We start from the raw sequence: 18,986 nt of genomic DNA, 5'->3' as shown, positions 1-18,986 counted from the left end.
TTTCCCATTTGACCTTTAAGCACAGATTCTGAGTTAGATACACTTCCTATCAGCCATTCCTTAAAGAAACTAGGTGGGGTTGCTGTAAAACAATGGCCTTGCACAAGGCAATCAGGGGTTAAAGCCACATCCTTGAGAAGAGAGCAGCAAGAAATTCACAACCACAGGCAAAGGGTCAGTGATATATGTGCCCAGAAGACAGCTGTCCGTTGGGGGCTGGGGACTAAGGAGAGGGAGAGAGAGAGAGAGATAGAGAGAGAGGGGGTGAGAGAGAGAGAGAGAGAGAGAGAGAGATGGCAGCTGCTTGACACCATCTTCTCTGTCTCCCTAAATCCCTGCCTCTCTCTGTCACTGGCAGAGCTTCCAGGGCAGTGTGCCATGCTCTGACAGCAAGAGGTCGGCAAGGTTTGGGGGGCATTAGGACAGCTTTTTTTGGGATGAGGGCGACGACATTCAAGACACTGGGTACATACAAAAGAACTATCCAGACTCTGTGCACTGTTACCACAATCCAAACACGTAGAATGCAATGTCCATATAAGTGTTACTATTTAAATTTGTGACAAAAAAATAAGGGGCAATCGTGTAACCCACAGGATCTGAGTACATGTGTCACAACAAGAGGGACCACACTGACGAGTGCACTCAGCCTACTTCACGACTAGTTCCCAGGGAGCAGGCTGCCATCGAAGGCAATGGTCATTGGCTTGCAAAGACACCACTTCTATGAATTTATCTGTCCTAAAGACATCTTTCTGGTCAGACTTTGTATTTATGATATTTACAGGACCAGACTCTTTCACAAAATGTCTTAATTTTGTTTGTCTTGATGAAAACATGGTCCAGTTTACTTAGTTGTTAAGGTCAAAACATCGAAATCAGTGATAGTGTTTAACCGCTCTTGCAAAGGGTTGGCTCAGATGAAGACTACTGAGAACTTGGCCTCTTCTTAAGACTCCTGAGGTCCTGGCATAATTAATATGAAGCAGTCTGCCTTGTTTTTCATTGAGGTCTTTTGTCAAACTTACACCACTATATGTCGCACGCATGGTACACCGAGCACTGCACCATCACTTTATTCCATTATCTCCTGTATTTGCAACCCTGTTATCGATATATGATGGTTTCTGCTTGTAAACATTGGGCCTGATCCTCAAATGTTAATTCATATGTATAGATCTACCCCTACATTTAGATGTAACTCTTCACTTTTTTTTGTTGCTGTTGATCATCTCCAAGTGAAGATTTACACACAGTTGTAGACTTGCAGGTCTCCACCCTCTCAAAGAGGGTGAGCAGACACTTATGAATGAATTTAGGAGAAAAGGGTACTACAAGTAACTTTTCGCTAGTTGGTGAAGATCTCTGCCATCAGGGTGAGATCCCCAACTGAGGGTGGAAGAGCACCCTACAGGAAGTCCAGGGAAATGTAATAACGTTTATTATAAAACAATACATTTTAAAGCAAAATATAAACATATAATAATTCATCATTAAATTTACCTGTAAATTATAAAATGTTCCAGCATATTAACTACTTAAATTAAATGTGCAGCAAATAATACAATTAGTTAAATATATAAATGTACTTTATACATATTGTTAAACAACATTTTTTTTAAATACCTTCCTCGCTAATATATTTACTTTTATTTAGTTGGGTGTAAACGTAATTGAAAGTAATGCATTTAATTAGTAACATATTACCAGAATCAGACCGGGGCCATTGTTTAAGCAGCCTCCGCTGCCGCCGTGAGGCGAACGGCTGGATTTCTTTCTTTCACAGCCGTGAGGGGAACGGCCCAACGAGCCTACATCCCCCAGAGGCCCTTGCACTCCTGTAGCATCGTCACCACGCCGGGGGGCACCATAAAGTCACAGCGGCCCTCCCGCAGCACGGGACAAGAATCAGACGGGGCATTGTGTAAGCAGCCTCCGCTGCCGCCGTGAGGGAAAAGGCTGGATTTCTTTCTTTCACGGCCGTGAGGGGAACGGCCAAACGACACTACATCCGCTAGAGGCCCTTGCACTCCTGCACCATCGTCACCGCGCCGGGGGGCGCGATAAAGTCATAGCGGCCCTCCCGCAGCGCGGGATACGCGCGGGCGTGCCCAGGCCAAGAACGGGCCCGTCTGCGCCCGTCAGCGACCGGAGGAGGACAGGCTGGGCCAGACGTCTTGGCCATTTACAGACTGAAATCCGTGAAGTGTGCCCTGAAGTTAACGAACGTTTGAGTCCCAGTATGGCGGTGAGTTAAAGCAGCAAGGTAACTTTGAAGTACTTCGTTTTTTGAACTCATAAACACTCTGAAGTATTTTACAGAAAGCCGTGAACTGAGATAGGGGTTTTCTTTTGTGACCTACGCCGTCATGGGTAAAAGGAAAACACTCGCTACACAAGGGGGCGCCCAGGGGGGATGCATGGCGGGCAAAATTGATTCCTTTCTGACCAAAGCCGCACATGCAATCACGCAAGAAATAGCCTTGACTGAGCGGAGGCTATCCATTGAGGCCAGTAAATGTCTCCAAAGCTAAAACATTAGCGAGGAGAGAGAACAAGGGGACTCTGCGGCTTACATGGGCCCCCCAGAATGTCCTGTAGTTTTATCAATCTGTGCACCTTTAAGCGAGACACCCATTTCTGGCTAGTCAGACATACTTTCCAAAATCTTAATTGATAAAACACCAGAGGATATCGAAGTGGCCCCGGACCTACCACCACCGAAGAGAAAACGAACTGATTGTAATAGGCCTATAAAGGAAATCCCCACGGTTACCAATGCGGACTCAATTTTCTGCACAATCTGATCTAGGTCAAGGGCAGCTATTGGATTCTTTATTTTAAAGTTGGAACGTATGATTCTATCTAACGTATCTTAGTGCCAATAACACAAAAAATAGAAAAAGTAGAGGAGTTGGTCCAAAATTTCTTAACTGTAACATTAGCTCTCCGTCTATTGTGTCAAATCCTGTAGGGGCAGGGGGTGGAAATGTTTTGCAAAATAAGTCTCAAACTCACACTGAACCTGTCCTACCTGGTCGAAGCTTAAGTGTCCCCATTATTCCAGGGAGTAATGGCGGATTAAGTGGCCTAAGTCAGTTAAATACACTTGTAGTAACAGAATCCGCAGCCCAGAATTCTGAGACAGCGCAGGTCAAAGGACCCCTGGATTCACATAGGGTATCCTTACCCATACGTAGTCAGCCTACTCACGACATACCTAAAGTGGCGAATCGAAGTATCCTTAATTTACCTCCTGCATCTGCTTCCTTAGTAGCAGTTTTATTAGAGGTTCCCCCTCTCTCCCAAGAAACTAGGGAAACTACTGAGGACTTAATTCACAAAGTGACCCATTGGTGTACACATTTTTTTATACATGGCCAATACATATCATCTGGCATTATAATGGCCAGAAGAGTGGGATGGATAGGCCAACAAACTAACAAGGCTGGTGTAGGAGATTGCATAGTTGTAAATTTCAAAGATCCAGAGAAAGTCAAGATTCTAATAGACAGTGCATCCCAGAGTAATCTAAATTCTCAAATAAATGTAGTTTCACTACAATACCTTTACCCCCCAAGACAGGGTGGAGGTTTTATACAAGGGCAATGGCAAATACCACGAAAGTTAGGGAACCCGGTAAATCTAAGTAAGGTAGGAAATGAGCTGCCAATATACAATAGATATCAAGCCCTGGCAGATTGCCGAAATTTGGATGAGAATGACTGACTAGAGCAAGGTGATAAATTTGAACAGGCTTGAACAAATTCACCAACATCAGTAACTGAGGTTCATGCTGCAATAACTACTGCAGTCACAGATTCTCTCCAAACTCAAAATATCACAGGGGAAAAGTTATTTCATGGAACATAGCGGGCATAAGGGCTAAAAGAGGAAATCCATGTTGGGAAAATTTTCTAGCTTTACACCTTATTATTGCCTTCCAGGAAACCTGGGACGCAAACAACTGTTTTTATTTAGATGGTTTCACTTCATTTCATAAATGTGCCACTTCGTCAAACATGAGCAGAGCGCGAGGAGGTTTATTGTTCATGTTCTCACTCAAACTCTCTTGTAAAACATGTTTGGTTAATTGTAATTCTCAGAATATTTTGACAGTGGAACTGTCTTTTAAGGATCGGCCGACTGTGTTAGTGATAAACTTTTATAATTCTTTTACCAGAGGGCATGAGCTGGAAAATTTGCAAGATTTAAAAGATTTTTTGGAACATTATGAGGAGGGTAAATCAGCCTATTTTAAAATAATAATTCTTGGGGACTTCAATACTCATCAATGTTTTTCTAAATGTTTTTCAAACAAGGATCAGGGACATTTTAACTCACCCTTACATCATTTTGAGCACACATCTTCAGGCAATTTTGTTGAGAGTATTTTAGCAAGTCAAAACTTATGTTGTCTCTCACAGCCGGAAAATATGTCCCCAGCACCTACTTATATAGGAAATGGCAGAGCTAGCACTATTGATTATATTTTAATGTCTGCTCCTTTAGTCCCTTTTACTGAGGATTTATTGGTTAATTGGTCAAGTCTAAGTGACCATAACCCGCTTGCGGTTAACATACTACTTCCTACCACTAAAGTGGGAGAATCAGCTTCCTGCCTGACAAACACTAATATCAGCACTAAAGATCAGGCTCACAGGCTAAAATGGGCTAGGATAGCCCCAGAACACTTTTAAACCAATTTATATACAGTCTGTGCTCCTGAAATTGAGCTTTGCTTAGACTCTGACAAACGGGATAGCTCCACTATAAAAGCTTTCGAGAAATTAACAAAACAAAACAGATCCAATCAGATCTCACAATTATTGGCGGGTCTAGACGTCCGTAGGATGTTAAATGGTTTAATGGAGCATGCTCAGCAAAACACACGGAGCTTATATTAGCCCTAAAAAAGATTCTAAGAGATAAAATAGAAATTAGGGATAAAAGGAAAGCCTATCAGATAGCACTTAAAAATAGGAAGAAGTAGCTTAAAGACCAAGCCTGGGACGCACTACAACAAGCAAGCAAATTGAAAGACAGTGCAAATTTTTGGTCGATAGTTAACTGCCCATTCCTTTCTGAAACCCCAAATTTAAACACTGACTGCCTGGCTCCAGCAGATAAATGGGTATCGGATTTCGGAAACATCTTCAGCGATGCAAATTTGACAGCAACAGAGGAGTTAAGGGAAGGTGGACAAACGAGCACATTACTTTTCGTCAGGGTAGAAGAGGTTTATGATGCCATTGTAGCCACAGCTGGTGGAAAGGCCCCAGGCCCCGACGGGATACCGGCCGATCTATATAAAGCTGACCCAATTGTATGGGCAAGCATTTTAACTAATGTTTTTAATGCTGGGTGTTCTCAGGAATACCCAGTATCTTGGGGGAAAGCAGTCATAGTTCCTATTTTCAACAAGCATTTGCAATGCAATAGTTCTCGCCTATACGCGCGTTTGAGCTATTGACATTGCAAATAACAATGCCTTTTATTTTTGTTTTCGTTTTTAAAACATAAATAAAAGGCAGTGTCATTTACAATGCCAATAGCTTAAACTTGCGTAAATGCGAGACCTATTGAATTGCAAATGCTTGTTATTTTAATTATGGTTATTATATGTGTTTTCCGACTGTGTGGGAAGCCTGCCTCGGCCAGCACGCACATGCCCACCTCCATCCTTCCCACCAGCAGAATTGGAACGTTTGTCCTGAGTCAGATGCGATGTGTGTCGAAGTGGGTGATGTCAGCGCTGCTGAGCTCACCGCCGGGGGGAGTTGGGGGCTGGCGGAGGGCCTGCCTTGTGCACTCCGGCTGGGAGACTTCAGGGATCTGTTCTCTCTCAGGCAACATCGCCCGAGTGAGTCCTGCACGTTTTTAACTTGCATGGTGTGTTGGTCGGAGGCAGCGCCCCCTCCCACAAAGCGATTCCTGGTCCTTCACTGTGCAAAATGTAAAGACCCCTCCATGCTACTCCCAGCATGTACACCTAGCTGCAGAATAAAGACCAACCAATGTCTGCCTTTATTACCTCTTTCTGCCCTGCCATCCCTAGCTCAGATTTAAACACTATTGTGCTCAGAAAAGCAGATTGAAAACTCAGGATTGGGCAAGGGCTGAGAGTCGAAGGTGTGGCGTAACAGCTAGAGACCCCTACTTTGGAGCTGGCGATCCAAAATTCAGTCTCTACGTCGACTCAACAGCCTGTGATTCTGGGCAAATCACGTAACCAACCCGTGCCTAGGAACAGCGCCTAGAACCGTCTTTCTTTTCGTTCCTCTGCCTCTCTCCTCTCTTTTCATTCCCCCTGCTTTTTGCTCTTTCTGTTTCCCTGCTACTCTCTCTCATACCCACATTTTATCCCTTTTCTCTGTCTTTTGCTCCCCAGGACACAGGTCTACCACAGGCAGTGGGCTTCTCATGTCCCCTCATCCAGGGTGTCGAGTCCCCCCTCGCACCCACCCATCCGTGCCGAGGCCGCTCTGGTAAGAGGAGCCCCTGCCTCCGCTCGCTAATGGGTGAGGCAGGAGGAGGCCCCGCCCAGGCCTGTCTGCCTGAGTCCTCGGCCCCATCCTTGTCCGTGGATCGGGTTTCCAGCCATACCTGCCGCCTCTTGACTTCTGAACTGTACTGGGAACCTGCTGGCGCCAGCTCCATCAACCCACTGCTTGTGGTTAGGAAGAGGAGAAACACTTGGGTGGCAGAGGGGCCCGGAGGCTTCAAGGAGGCTGCCTGCAGCTTCAATGGCACCTCCGGCCCTGCGGGGGTGGGCGCCGCTTTACAATATGTCTATATAATGGTGCGTGTCTGCTTGTTGTATGTGTGTGTATTTTCATGGTTATGTACATACATATAATAGGTGCGTGCTCATATATGTTGGTATGTGACAGAGAGATGTATATAGGGTATATGTTTATATATATATATACATATATATATATATATATACATACATACAGATTCACAAACATAACAAACGTATATAGACATGGATGTTTATGTCTGTATGTGTACATACACCCATATGGATTAAAGCCATATATTTGTATGTTTCTAAAATATGTCTGGTGCACTAGCATTGCGTATAAAAGACGTGTGTTTGCATTCTATTTAAGTATATTGCTTGTAGCCATGTACACGTGCACACGTATATATTTTGATGAGCGCCATATGCTGTCAGATGTTAAGCTATAAATGAATGTAAAAAGGCAAAGCATCGCATTTAAACAATATTTACAGGGGCTAATTAACATATACGCCGAAATGTCTAATGGAACACTAGAATGATGGGGAAAACAGAGATGACCAAATAAATGTTTTGTAGCACATTAATTGAAGCCATGTAAGGAAACACATCTTCAAATCAGCAAATTGCATAATGTTCCTGTTTTCAGCTCTTAACTAACACACAGCGGACCAAAAGCGCTCGTCTTCAGCAAGGCTACCTCGGCAGTATATGATCTATATATTGCTTAGTCCCTGGCAGTGTGTCCTTGTATGTGTATATGTGCGTGTGTTCACCAGATGCAAGGACATTTGCGTTGTTTACTTCTCTAGGTTCGAGGGTTTGCACGAGCACTGTGCCCTCTTTTTTATTCCCGCCTTTGATGCGTTGGTTACATTCAATTTATTGGCGCCTATTAATTTTTAATCACAGAGACCTGCGGACGGAGTCGTAAAGAACGTTTGTGCTTAAAGGCTCCGTCGAGGCAACCACAGGGGTGCGCCACACACTCTTCCAGCCGTTCACCTGCTTCAGAAAGCGAAGCTTTTCCGGTAAACACTGGGACCTGCTCACCTGGAGTAGTGAGGCGGGGTACGTGATGTGACTTTGCTGCCATTTGGGAACTCGGGAAACACCGGCTCGAGTCTCGGCGTGCTGTCCATGTTTATCGTACCACCTTCTCTGCTTCCGTGGAGACTCGTAGAAATAGTCACCACTGCTTAGCCACGGGATCTCACGTACAAAGAAAATCTAAAACACGCGAGAGGATTGGGCAATCACCAGGGAAACACCGGCGAAATATATGGGGAGTGAATGTGATAAAACAAGGAGGAAAATGCACCCCTTTCTAGCCAGGCTTTGAATACTATCATAGCATACATCATTTTGTTGTTCCTTTGCGCTAAGAGTAGGGATTGACTCAATTTGGGCACCATATAAACTGAAATGAAAAAAATAATCACTTACTGACCTAGGACGAACTGATTATTGACTGATTCACTAACATTCCCGTCTGACTACCCAAATGTCTCGCTAACTCCTCCATCCCGCTGCTCACCATTGCCCTTTTCATTAAATCCGATGCACAGTATTTTGCCACGGGTCGCGGCTTTTTTCTGCCATCCCACTTGGACGGCCTCACCTGCTAAAAGGTTTCTTATCTTTTGGGGCCATGTGTTTGAAACACATGGCCCCATAAAGATAACAAACCTTTTGCGACGAACGTAATTCAGGCGAGCCCGTCCAAGTGGGACGGCTCAAAAAGCTAAGCAAATACGCCATGCACAGCTCTGTTCCAATGGCTGGCCACCGTTTACCATAAACGGTGACGCCAGCCAATGGAAAAGAGGGGCGGGGCTTAAAGCCCCTTACAGAAAATACCCGTAAACATTAAATCTCGCCAGCGAGACTGCGTATGTGCGCAGCCTACGTCAGGCGAGACCTAAAAAGGGTGCAAGGGATGAGCCTATATTTATAGGTCAATCTCACTTTTAGATTCTGCAGCCAAAATCATGGGAAAAGTCATATTAAACCGTTTAACGACATGGCTGGACGACCGAAATATCATTTCCAAACTGCAATATGGCTTTAGGCCAGGTAAAGGGACTTTGGACCAATGTCTAAACCTACATTTAGTGGTAGGCAAGTACACCATCGCAAAAAAAGGAACAATCCATTTGGCATTTATGGATCTAACGCAAGCGATTGACTGTCAACAGATCAAAGTTATGGTCCATTTTGAGGGATATAGACCTTGAACCAGAGTTGGTGGGCTTTTTAAATGCCATCCACAAAAATAATACAGCGGCTGTTAGGTATAACAGTAATGGGGACTTGACATCTACCTGGGATGGGAAAAGAGGGGTACGCCAAGGGTGTATCGGGCTCCTCTCTTATTCACACTATACATAAACAATCTGGGAGATTCCCTAATAGCCAGCTGTAGACATTCCTAGATTTGGCGACAGGATGATTTGTGCATTACTATATGCAGATGATACGGTTATATTAGCAAGAACAGCAATGGGCCTCCAATCACTTTTAAATGCTTTTATAGTTTTTATGGACTCCTTAGATTTATCAATACATTTTAAAAAATCCCATACTATGTCCATTGGCCCTGAAAAGTCCCAAAAAAAGAAAAACCTTTATTGTAAAGGGATAGAGCTAACAAAGGTCCCAACTTTCCCTTACTTAGGGGTACTTTTTGACGAAAACGCGTCATGGTGCCCACAAATTATGCAAAAAAAGAATACCCTTGCAAGGGCTACAGGGACTACACTAAATTTTGCTAAAAAAAAATAGGGACCAAACCCATTGCAGCCCTGATGAAGATATACAAGGAAAAATGCATTTCAATGGCAACCTATGGCAGTGACATCTTGGGATACATAGAAGGGAGGTGTATTCAGCAGGAGGAAAATAAATTTCTATGTAAGGTTTTGGCAATTCCGTTTTCCACGCCCAATTACATAATACATGAAGAACTAGGGATGGGATACATTACAGACCAGATTGCAGTGGCCCCACTGATGTGATGGTTGAGAATTTGGGCAAGTCCCACTATAAACTTAAATCAAATAATAATTACTAACTGTTTAGCATTAGATAGAGCCAAACACATCCCCTGGTTTAGGTATCTAAAGGAACTGACAACTTGGCTAGGTCGCCCTGATTTATTCTTAAGCCCCAAACCCATGGATAAACTTGTAATTAAAAATATTAGACTCCAGTTTTTGTCTAAGCGCCAGGGTTTGAGGGAAGAAGAGGAGCTGCAAAAACCATCTGTAAGATGTTATGTCACATTATCTATGAACAATCAAGTCCAACCTTACCTATTAAGTGTTGGCAAACCTTTCCATTGTTTTATCTTAACAAGATTTCGTCTGCAGATGGCTCATTGGCTTTCATCTGTACCTCAGGGTTTTTCCAAACCTGGCACTCTGAAACCATGTCAGTGTGATAATTTTTCAGAACAGGATATTATTCATTTTGTCTTCTTTCGTGATTGTGGTGTCCTTTTACGCAAGAAATTTATACTACCACTGCTTAGAGACTGTCCCTTTGTCCAAATCAAGCCAACCCTACTGTATCTTCAGATGTTAGCATCCCCCTTGGTTTGTTTTGGAGTGGCAAGTTTCCCAACTGGAGCCATTAGGCGTAGGAAAAAAATGTTTCTTTAAACTGATATTAAGACTTAAACTTTGTTTTTATATGGAGGCCCATAATGTGTTAAAATTTTAGAGACCATCTTAAAATTTTGAGTTTGTCCTATATGCACTTAGCACTTTATATAACATTTCTTATTGTATGTAGAGCAGCCCTTGGCACCCTATATGGCCGTTAGGAACGAAATTTCTGTAGCTTACCCCGTTTGGAGTATATCTTTTTAGCACTTTGTACTCTATAAAAACCTGTTGCACTTTAAGATGTATTATGGGGAAAGAAACTTGAAGTTTTGTGTTTTAATATGTTTGCACTTTGAATTTTTGTCCAGAGGTTTTTTTTGTTTTTTTTATCTTGAGGACTAACGTGTTATTTTAATTTATGAGCTCGTTCAACTGCACTTTGCACTTTATATAAAATTTGTACTGTATGCTTAGCAAAGCTTTAGCATCATAAGATGGATCATAGGAAAAGATAATTGTAGTTTTGTATTTTAACACTGTCTGCGCATTTGCATTTTTGAATCCTGCCCACTAAGTTCCTTTTTCGCATGGATTGTTATGCGTTGGCTACCCAGCTGATATTAGGATGACCTCTTTTTAAAATGAAATGTAGTTTTGAATGTAATGTTTACTTTTATGACATTAAGTTGTCGAATAAAGCATTCTTGACTGACTGACTACTAACATTTTTATGTTATCAAAAGAAATTACAAAGCTTAATTTTTGATTGAAATTAGAAAGATCACATTAAAAAAATACAATGATAATGTTTTACAATTTAAAATATATACATATATACACACGCATATATTGATATATATATATATATATATATATATATATATATATATATATATATAAATAGTCCTTTCCGCTCTCCTTTCCACTCGGCGGAAATACAGGCACGGACCTCTCGCCTCCAAATCGAAATCAAACAATCCCACAAGCCAGGGCGGGTGAAGCAAATAATTTAATACCCAGTTTAAAATGAAGAAGTAAACGGACCAGTGTCCTCCATGACGCGTTTCGCTCCACGCAGGGAGCTTGATCACATGATGCGTCTCCGTGAAATGAGCTCATAAATAGAGCGACACTGAACACCACAAGGAAAAAAATAGAAGACAGACTGCCGAATAGATCCTAACACACAATCTGCTCCCTTAGGGCATGATCAGCAATTCATTCAATGTCTTGTGCAAAATACGCAAACTATAACAACGGGGCTCAGTAAACAGTTATTTAACAAAATAGACAGTCATTGACAAAAATGTATAAATATATAAATATATATAAAAAATATATAAAATATATAAAATTCAAAAAGGAGGTGCCATAAAAGGTGGTTTTAAAATAAGTGCATAGTGCATATAATCCACCTAAAAAGGCAACCTTAATAAGCCTATTATACAAAAAAACGAACTGTCACATTTAAGTGCAAGGACAAGTGTCCAGTGACTGAGAGCCCAAGAGGTATGTTGCAAAACTCAATGTGTACAGCACAGGACATGGGTCAAAATTAGCAGCATATATGAATAAAACTAGTCAAAAAAAGAGAAACAAAATTTCATAAATATACTAAAAAAGCCATAGAAAGATATAAAAATTCATCTTATTAAACAGATCAAAAGCCCAGGGAAAACAGAAAATCTCTAAAGAATCAAGCAGTCTGAAAGTTAAAAACTTATTCATAAAATGCCTAAAAGACATAAAAAAGTGTAAAAACCATTTCAGCAATAGAGTTAAATAGACAAGGCAAGTAGCGACAATAGTTAACAAAACCATTCATAAAAAATTGTGAAGATCCTCATTAATATTCAGACCATTAGGAGCTCTTGTATCTAAGGCTAGAATAAAATGTGATTCACGCTGTCTAAGTAATTTATCACGGTTGCCACCTCGTCCGGGGTTGGCAACTGCTCCTATGACAGTGTATTCCAGATCTTTTAATTTATTATCATGGATGGCCTTAAAATGTCTTGCCACGGGATAGTTGTGGTCTGAGTTTACTATTGCCCTGATATGTTGCAGGACTCGTTTATGCACAGGAAGTTTTGTACTTCCTATATATTCAAGATTGCAGGTGCATTTAAGTTTGTAAATTGCATAATCAGTGCGGCACGTCAGATGTCCCTGAATGGCTATTTCTTTGCAATTAAAGGCTGTTCTGTAGTGTGTACTATTGGTGGCAAATGTGCAGGCCCGACAGGAATTACACTTAAAAAAAACACTTTTATTAAGCCAAGTGCCTCTGGTATTAACCGGAGGCATGGTTCTCACTAGAGCATCTCTCATGGAGGGTGCTTTCCTAAAAGTGATAGAAGGTAAACTCGGAAGGATAGGACCCAAAATATTGTCTGTTAAGACAATAGGCCATTCAGAATAAATAATTTTACGAATGGCTTTTTCTTGAGAGCTAAATGTGGTAATAAGACGAATAGACTGAAGATTTGATTCAGTAATCTTATTACTGCTAGGTTGTAAAAGAGTGACCCTGGGCACAGAATTGGCTTTATTAAGGGCATGTGTGAGGAGAGGTTCTTTATAGCCCCTGTCCAGGAACCTATTGAAAGCTGCCATCTGACATTCAATTGAGACAGTATCATGGCTACAGATGCGTCCTATGCGGATGAATTCACCATACGGTATACTGTTGATAAGGTGACGTGGGTGTGCACTTTCAGCATGTAAAATCGAGTTTCCTGCAGTTGTCTTCCTATGTAATTTGGTACAGAGTATATTGTTGTCTATATAGACCAGAACATCAAGAAACTCGACAGAAGAATTATCAATGGAAGCAGTAAACCTGAGGTTCAGGTCATTCACATTAATATCATCAACAAAGCTACTGGCATCTTCTTTTGAACCATTCCAAATTAAAAATATATCATCAATATACCTCCAGTAATGAACCACATGGCTCCACCAGTGCTGGTGGGTGGTCCTGAGGACATGCTCCTCCCACCAACCCACATGTAAACATGAGTAGCTGGGGGAGAAGCATGCCCCCATCGCCACACCACGCACTTGATGGTATATCACATTCTCAAATAGAAAGAAATTGGTAGACAGACAAAGTTCAATCATCTCCAAAATCATTTTGTTGTGGTCCTTCATATTGATGTCCCTGTTGTCTAGAAAATATTTAGTAGCAATCATTCCATGACAATGCTTAATACTTGTGTAAAGGGATTCAATATCCATAACTATCAGCAGGTAGTTAGAACACCATGTAATGTCTTTGATCTTATTCAAGAAATCGGTCGTATCCCTGATATAGGATGGCAGTGAAGTCATATGTGGCTGTAGAAAAAAGTCAACATACTTCGACAGATTCTCATTCATGCTATTTTGGGCAGAGATAATGGGACGCCCAGGTATTGGAGTTAATTTTTTGTGAACCTTCGGTAAAAAATATAAAATAGGAATAACCGGATGTTCAATGTTTAGAAAATTCATTTCATCTTTAGTTAACAATCCGTTTCTTTTCCAAAGGTAGATTTTTTTACGTGTTTTTTCCTCCGCAGATCTCATTTCAAATTTCGTCGTTTGTCTATAGCAAGATACATCGGATAGGTGCCGGGCAGCTTCTGTCAGATAATCTTTCCGAGACCACAGTACTGTATTGCCCCCTTTATCCGATTTCCTGATAATAAGATTAGGATTATTCTGTAATTTGGACATTAAGGTGTGATATTGTTTGTTGCGATAATCCCTCTGTCGTGATGCAAAAGGAACTGTTCTATTCAAGATCTTAAGTTCTGTAATTACACGATCACTGAAAACATCCACTGCATCTTTCGGCATCAGTGGAAGAAAGGTAGAGGTGGGACGAAAAGGGCTGGGGGCCGTCGTTTTAGAACATATGAATTGACTGGCCGAAGAAGGATCCCCATCTTCAGTCACTTGTGCCAAATCAAACATTAGTTGTAGATTAGAAATGTCTTTAACTTGTAAGGAGCCTCCAATGTCGGTGGTATTTGTTATATTAACTGGATTCTTAACAGCTGATGTGTTAAGTTGAAAATTTTTAATTAGTTTGATTTTCCTTATAAACTTGAACACGTCAATCCTAGAGAGATTGTAGGAAAAACGGTTTTTAGGACAGAAGGAAAGGCCCAGTGATAGTAATTGTATTTCAGTTGTTGTCAATGTGGTATCAGTTAAATTGATAACTGTGTTTTCTTTTGTGTTTAATGCTTTTTGCAGGCCCTTCTCGCATTGCCTCTTGATGTATTTTTGGCGGTGCCTGAGCCTCCTCTCCCTCCTGCGTTGGTTAACTGATCTCCTTGCACGAATTGAGGTTTGCGGGGGCGCAAGGCATACCTCCGGTCCTCGCTCACAAAATTTAGTTCCTCAACTAAGGAAAAACTTGAAGCAGCAGATGTTGAAGGTAGGGCAGAGCTTGATCGGCTATCATCAGAATCACTGTTGGAGGTAAGGGACACTATGTCTGAATCCCCTTCACTAGCTTGAGCATCATTATTCACAGCAGTTTGTTTGCCACGTGTAGTACCCCCAGTTATATATATTATCTACTGGCGGTCGCCAGTAGATGGTTATAGTTAGGACCGTGTTTCCATAGGAAATCCGCAACATTCTATTTGGAATAACTTTGGCGCCGTTTGACGAATCCTCGCGAATTTTTCAAAACTAATGGGGCGCTACGCTCCGCTCCTACCCTGAAAGTCTCGGGGGGATTCGTCAAGCGGGGGCTGAGAAAAAAGGGGGGTCCCAAAACGCGTTTTCCCCATGCATTTTCCCATAGGACCTTTAGTCCGAGCTACAGCCCGAACGGCTGAACAGAATTACTTGAAATTGGGCAGAGAGGTAGTCCTCAGGTCAGGGATGTGCCTTTTGCAGGTCTGGTGTAAATCTGTTCAGTAGGTCCTGAGAAAATAGCATTTAAATCAACATATATATCTGTAAGCGCGCTCCGTGCGCTTACGGTAAGCTTACCGTACGCGTACGGTGCCGTGCGCGAGCTTAATTCTGATTGGTGGTTACATGACTGTAAACATTCGAATCGGTCGAAATCAGAAAGTATCGGCCGCCATTTTCTGTCTCTTGCACTGAAAAACAAAGGTTGATAACATGAAAAGGGGGCAACGAAGAGAGTTGCAGACCCCCTAGCGTTCGTCCGGGGGTTCACGAAGGACCAAAAAGTATGAAAAATAAATGTAATAATTTTTTTTACAAATTGCAGAGTGCGCGTACGGTAAGCTTACCGTACGCGTACGGTAAAAAAAAAAATTAAAAAAAAGAAGAATTAACAATCACATTTAATATATAAATCTAAGGACCCCCAAGGGAGAGAAAAACAATTGATATTTTGTTAAAAATTGTCGAGGCGTGCACGGTACGAAATGCGCAACGTGGGTGCGCTGAGCCCACAGAGTGCCCACAGCGCGCGCACCGTGCGCGAAGCGCACCGTGCGCGCAAAAATTAAAAATAAATACATAACTTAGCATTTAAGAAAACGTACAAATTCACTGAAAAAACCATAGGTTTCACACACGTTATAGTTAGGAATTAGCATTTAAAAAACCTTGCAAATTCACTTAAAAAACCATAGGTTTCACACAAGTTATAGTTAGCTGTACATTTCACTCGTAAAAAACCAATGAAATTCCACGTTATAGTTAGATCAGGTAACTATAACTTGCGGGACCGCAATGCACAATGTGTCATTTCAGATGTCATCATTGATGTCATGAGTGATGTCACTGACCATGTCATAAGTGATGTAATATGTGACGTCATCAGCAGTTTATTGTGGGCGCGCAAGTTATAGTTACCTGATCTAACTATAACGTGGAATTTCATTGGTTTTTTACGAGTGAAATGTACAGCTAACTATAACTTGTGTGAAACCTATGGTTTTTTAAGTGAATTTGCAAGGTTTTTTAAATGCTAATTCCTAACTATAACGTGTGTGAAACCTATGGTTTTTTCAGTGAATATATATATATAAATAAATGTGCATGTATTTAAATTAATTTAATATTAATACCTATGGGGGTAGTTTAATACACTGCCTCCACTTTTTACTATGTATCACAGTACAAGTGGTTGCCTTACTCTCAGGCTGTGATGGATTACATTTAAGCCTGTAACTTTAGAAGTATAGTATGTAAATTGAAACAGTCTTACTCTTTTATGGATGTGTATTTTGTATTCCAAACCTCTCCTTAATGTTTCCTTAACACCACCATTTTGTGATTATTTATTCCCCATTTTACACCACTCACGCTGGTCCCCCTAACACTTACTCCAGAACAGTACACTTAAGATTGGAGTCATCTCTGCCACTAGGACAGAGAACTACTCACTGCCACTAGGACAGAGAACTACTCAGAGAAAGGATTGGAGATGCAGAGGTGGCAATCTCCACCCATAAGTTTCTGAACGGCATTTTGAACAAAGTAGTACTACTGGAGCACTACTTTATGTATTACAAAATGCAGTTTGTGAATCGGGCCCTCTATCTGCCATCTGGTTTGTTATATTTACACAGTGCAAATTATTTTGTTCCTTATTGAGGATGGCGGGGAACTTTTGTTGGGTCCCTCCCAAATTGTCTAATGTGTTTACAAGTGCAATTCATTACAAGACCGGAGGCTACGATTATGCAACAACCTTTTATTGTTCCTCCAACATGCAGCCCTTTAAAACATTACAAATACATCATAAAGCATTAAATCCATTTTAGAATGTTCAAACAGTATATATGTCCAAGACACAGAATCATCTTCCTCTTTTATTAGCTGCTCCTTACTGATAAGTACTGCATGCTAACTATTCAAACTAAAACAATACATTTACTGTACGGTGTATTGCATTTTTGTGCAGTCTCCTGCATTATCGTTGCATTTTGGGCAAAGAAAGGTGCATCAAGACGATTCTGTGACCGGGCTGCTCCGTTATCGGAAATTCTTTTATTTGGAGAAGGATGAGCGCGCATTTGGATATTTAATCATCCAGTTTTGGATGCGCCTGGGCACACTATAGCAATAGAAAGAAGATTGAGAAAATATCCTCCATTTTCTTTTAGGAAATGCTTGCTTGGTATCGCGTGAGAACTAAACAACGCATTACTTTGATAATTAACGATCCCTGCATTTTATTTTCTGGTAAGAGATTCTGGGGGAGATCAATTACCTTTTTCCACTCGACAAGTGTACTGCAGCAACACTTCAGCTCCCCTTCCTGACATTTTTAGATAGATTTTATCCTTTTGAAGTGGGTATATATATCTTTTTTTTCTAAAGGGAGCTATATGTTTATAGCTAGAGAAACAGTCTATTACATATTAATATAAATATTTATATTTTACAAAATTAATTAGGATGACTGATAATATCCCTCAGGATTACCAAACAGGAGAACTGATTGGGGACTCTTTAAAAAAGAAATTGAGAAGGAATTGAGATCCCCTGTTAAGAGGTGGAGGAGACGCTCCTTTTAAAAGAAAGAGGGACATTCCTTCGGAGGAAGATTATTTTTATTTTTCCAAGGAGGATGTACCTCCTACTTCTAACACCAAAAAAGGGAAAAAGTATTCCAAAAGAGGAAACATTTAGAGAAAGCTGACATTAATGCTGCTGATTGTGGTAGCCTAAGCGCTACAATAGAGGATGGTGCTCACAGCAGATTAAAAGGAAAGGGCCACCTTAACAGGACATTTGAAAAGGTTGCCCATAGCGGCATGATAAGGAGTGACCTTGATGGTACAAAAGATAGAAGAGATGATCAGGGCTTCTCTACTGGGGAGGAAGCATATGAGTCTGAGGACTTGAAGTTTGATGAGTATGTGTTTGATCCACAAGAAAGTTCAGATCTCTTTGAAAGCCTTGATGAGGATTTGGATCATGCATCAACATCAAAGGGATTAAAAGATCCTTTTGGGGGTGATATGTTTAACCCTGATTCAATTAAGCATCTTCGGAGCTCAGAGTGGTGGCCCATGAATCACGTGGCAACATTTTGAAATTATGGGTCAGAAAATCCTTTGACAAGGACACCCTCAATTTGTTGAGGGCAGAGTGCCCAAGACTACCTGTTGGGGATAAGACCTACGCAACACCTAATCTCGACCCAGAACTTATTACATTCTTATTTAAGTTGGGTAAAGATCCTAAGAAAGGGATAAAAAGATGCCTGAAACAATGTCAAGATAAAGGTCTTGACATGTTGGGACCCTAATCTTGCATCCTCAATATGGCTAAAGAAGCCAGAAGCAATAATACGAGGGTCGATGTAGAACTCCTCAGAGGATAGGCCCAACAAGCTGTATGCATGTTTGAAAATACAGGCTTAATATGAATGAATGGTGGACTTTAAGATGTTTGATGACCCTGCCTACGATAAGGATTAATTGTACTATTGCCAGTTTGACCGACTGTGCTTCCACTCATAGGTATTTATGTTTCTCAATACAAGATTAGGCATCTTAATAAAAATATATATTTTTTAAATAATGGAAAGAAGAAAGACTGTGCTTATGAGGATGAACCCCAAGTTGGCAGACATGTTTAAAATCGAGGATATGTAGGACCCAAACTGTCTTCTCTTTGGAGAAAGTTTTGTAAAA

The 18,986-nt window shown here is 41.2% G+C and overlaps 1 protein-coding gene across 1 annotated transcript in view; it reads right to left on the bottom strand.

The window, feature by feature from the left end:
• Positions 1–18,986, bottom strand: part of STK3 (serine/threonine kinase 3) — a 1,017,041-nt gene that overhangs the window by 530,750 nt on the left and 467,305 nt on the right. The window lies entirely within an intron of this gene.

Source organism: Triturus cristatus, chromosome 5_1, assembly GCF_964204655.1.
Source record: "Triturus cristatus chromosome 5_1, aTriCri1.1, whole genome shotgun sequence".
Lineage (NCBI taxonomy): Eukaryota > Metazoa > Chordata > Amphibia > Caudata > Salamandridae > Triturus > Triturus cristatus.
Note: the sequence above shows the minus strand (reverse complement) of the source record. Positions and strands in the feature narration are given on the sequence as shown.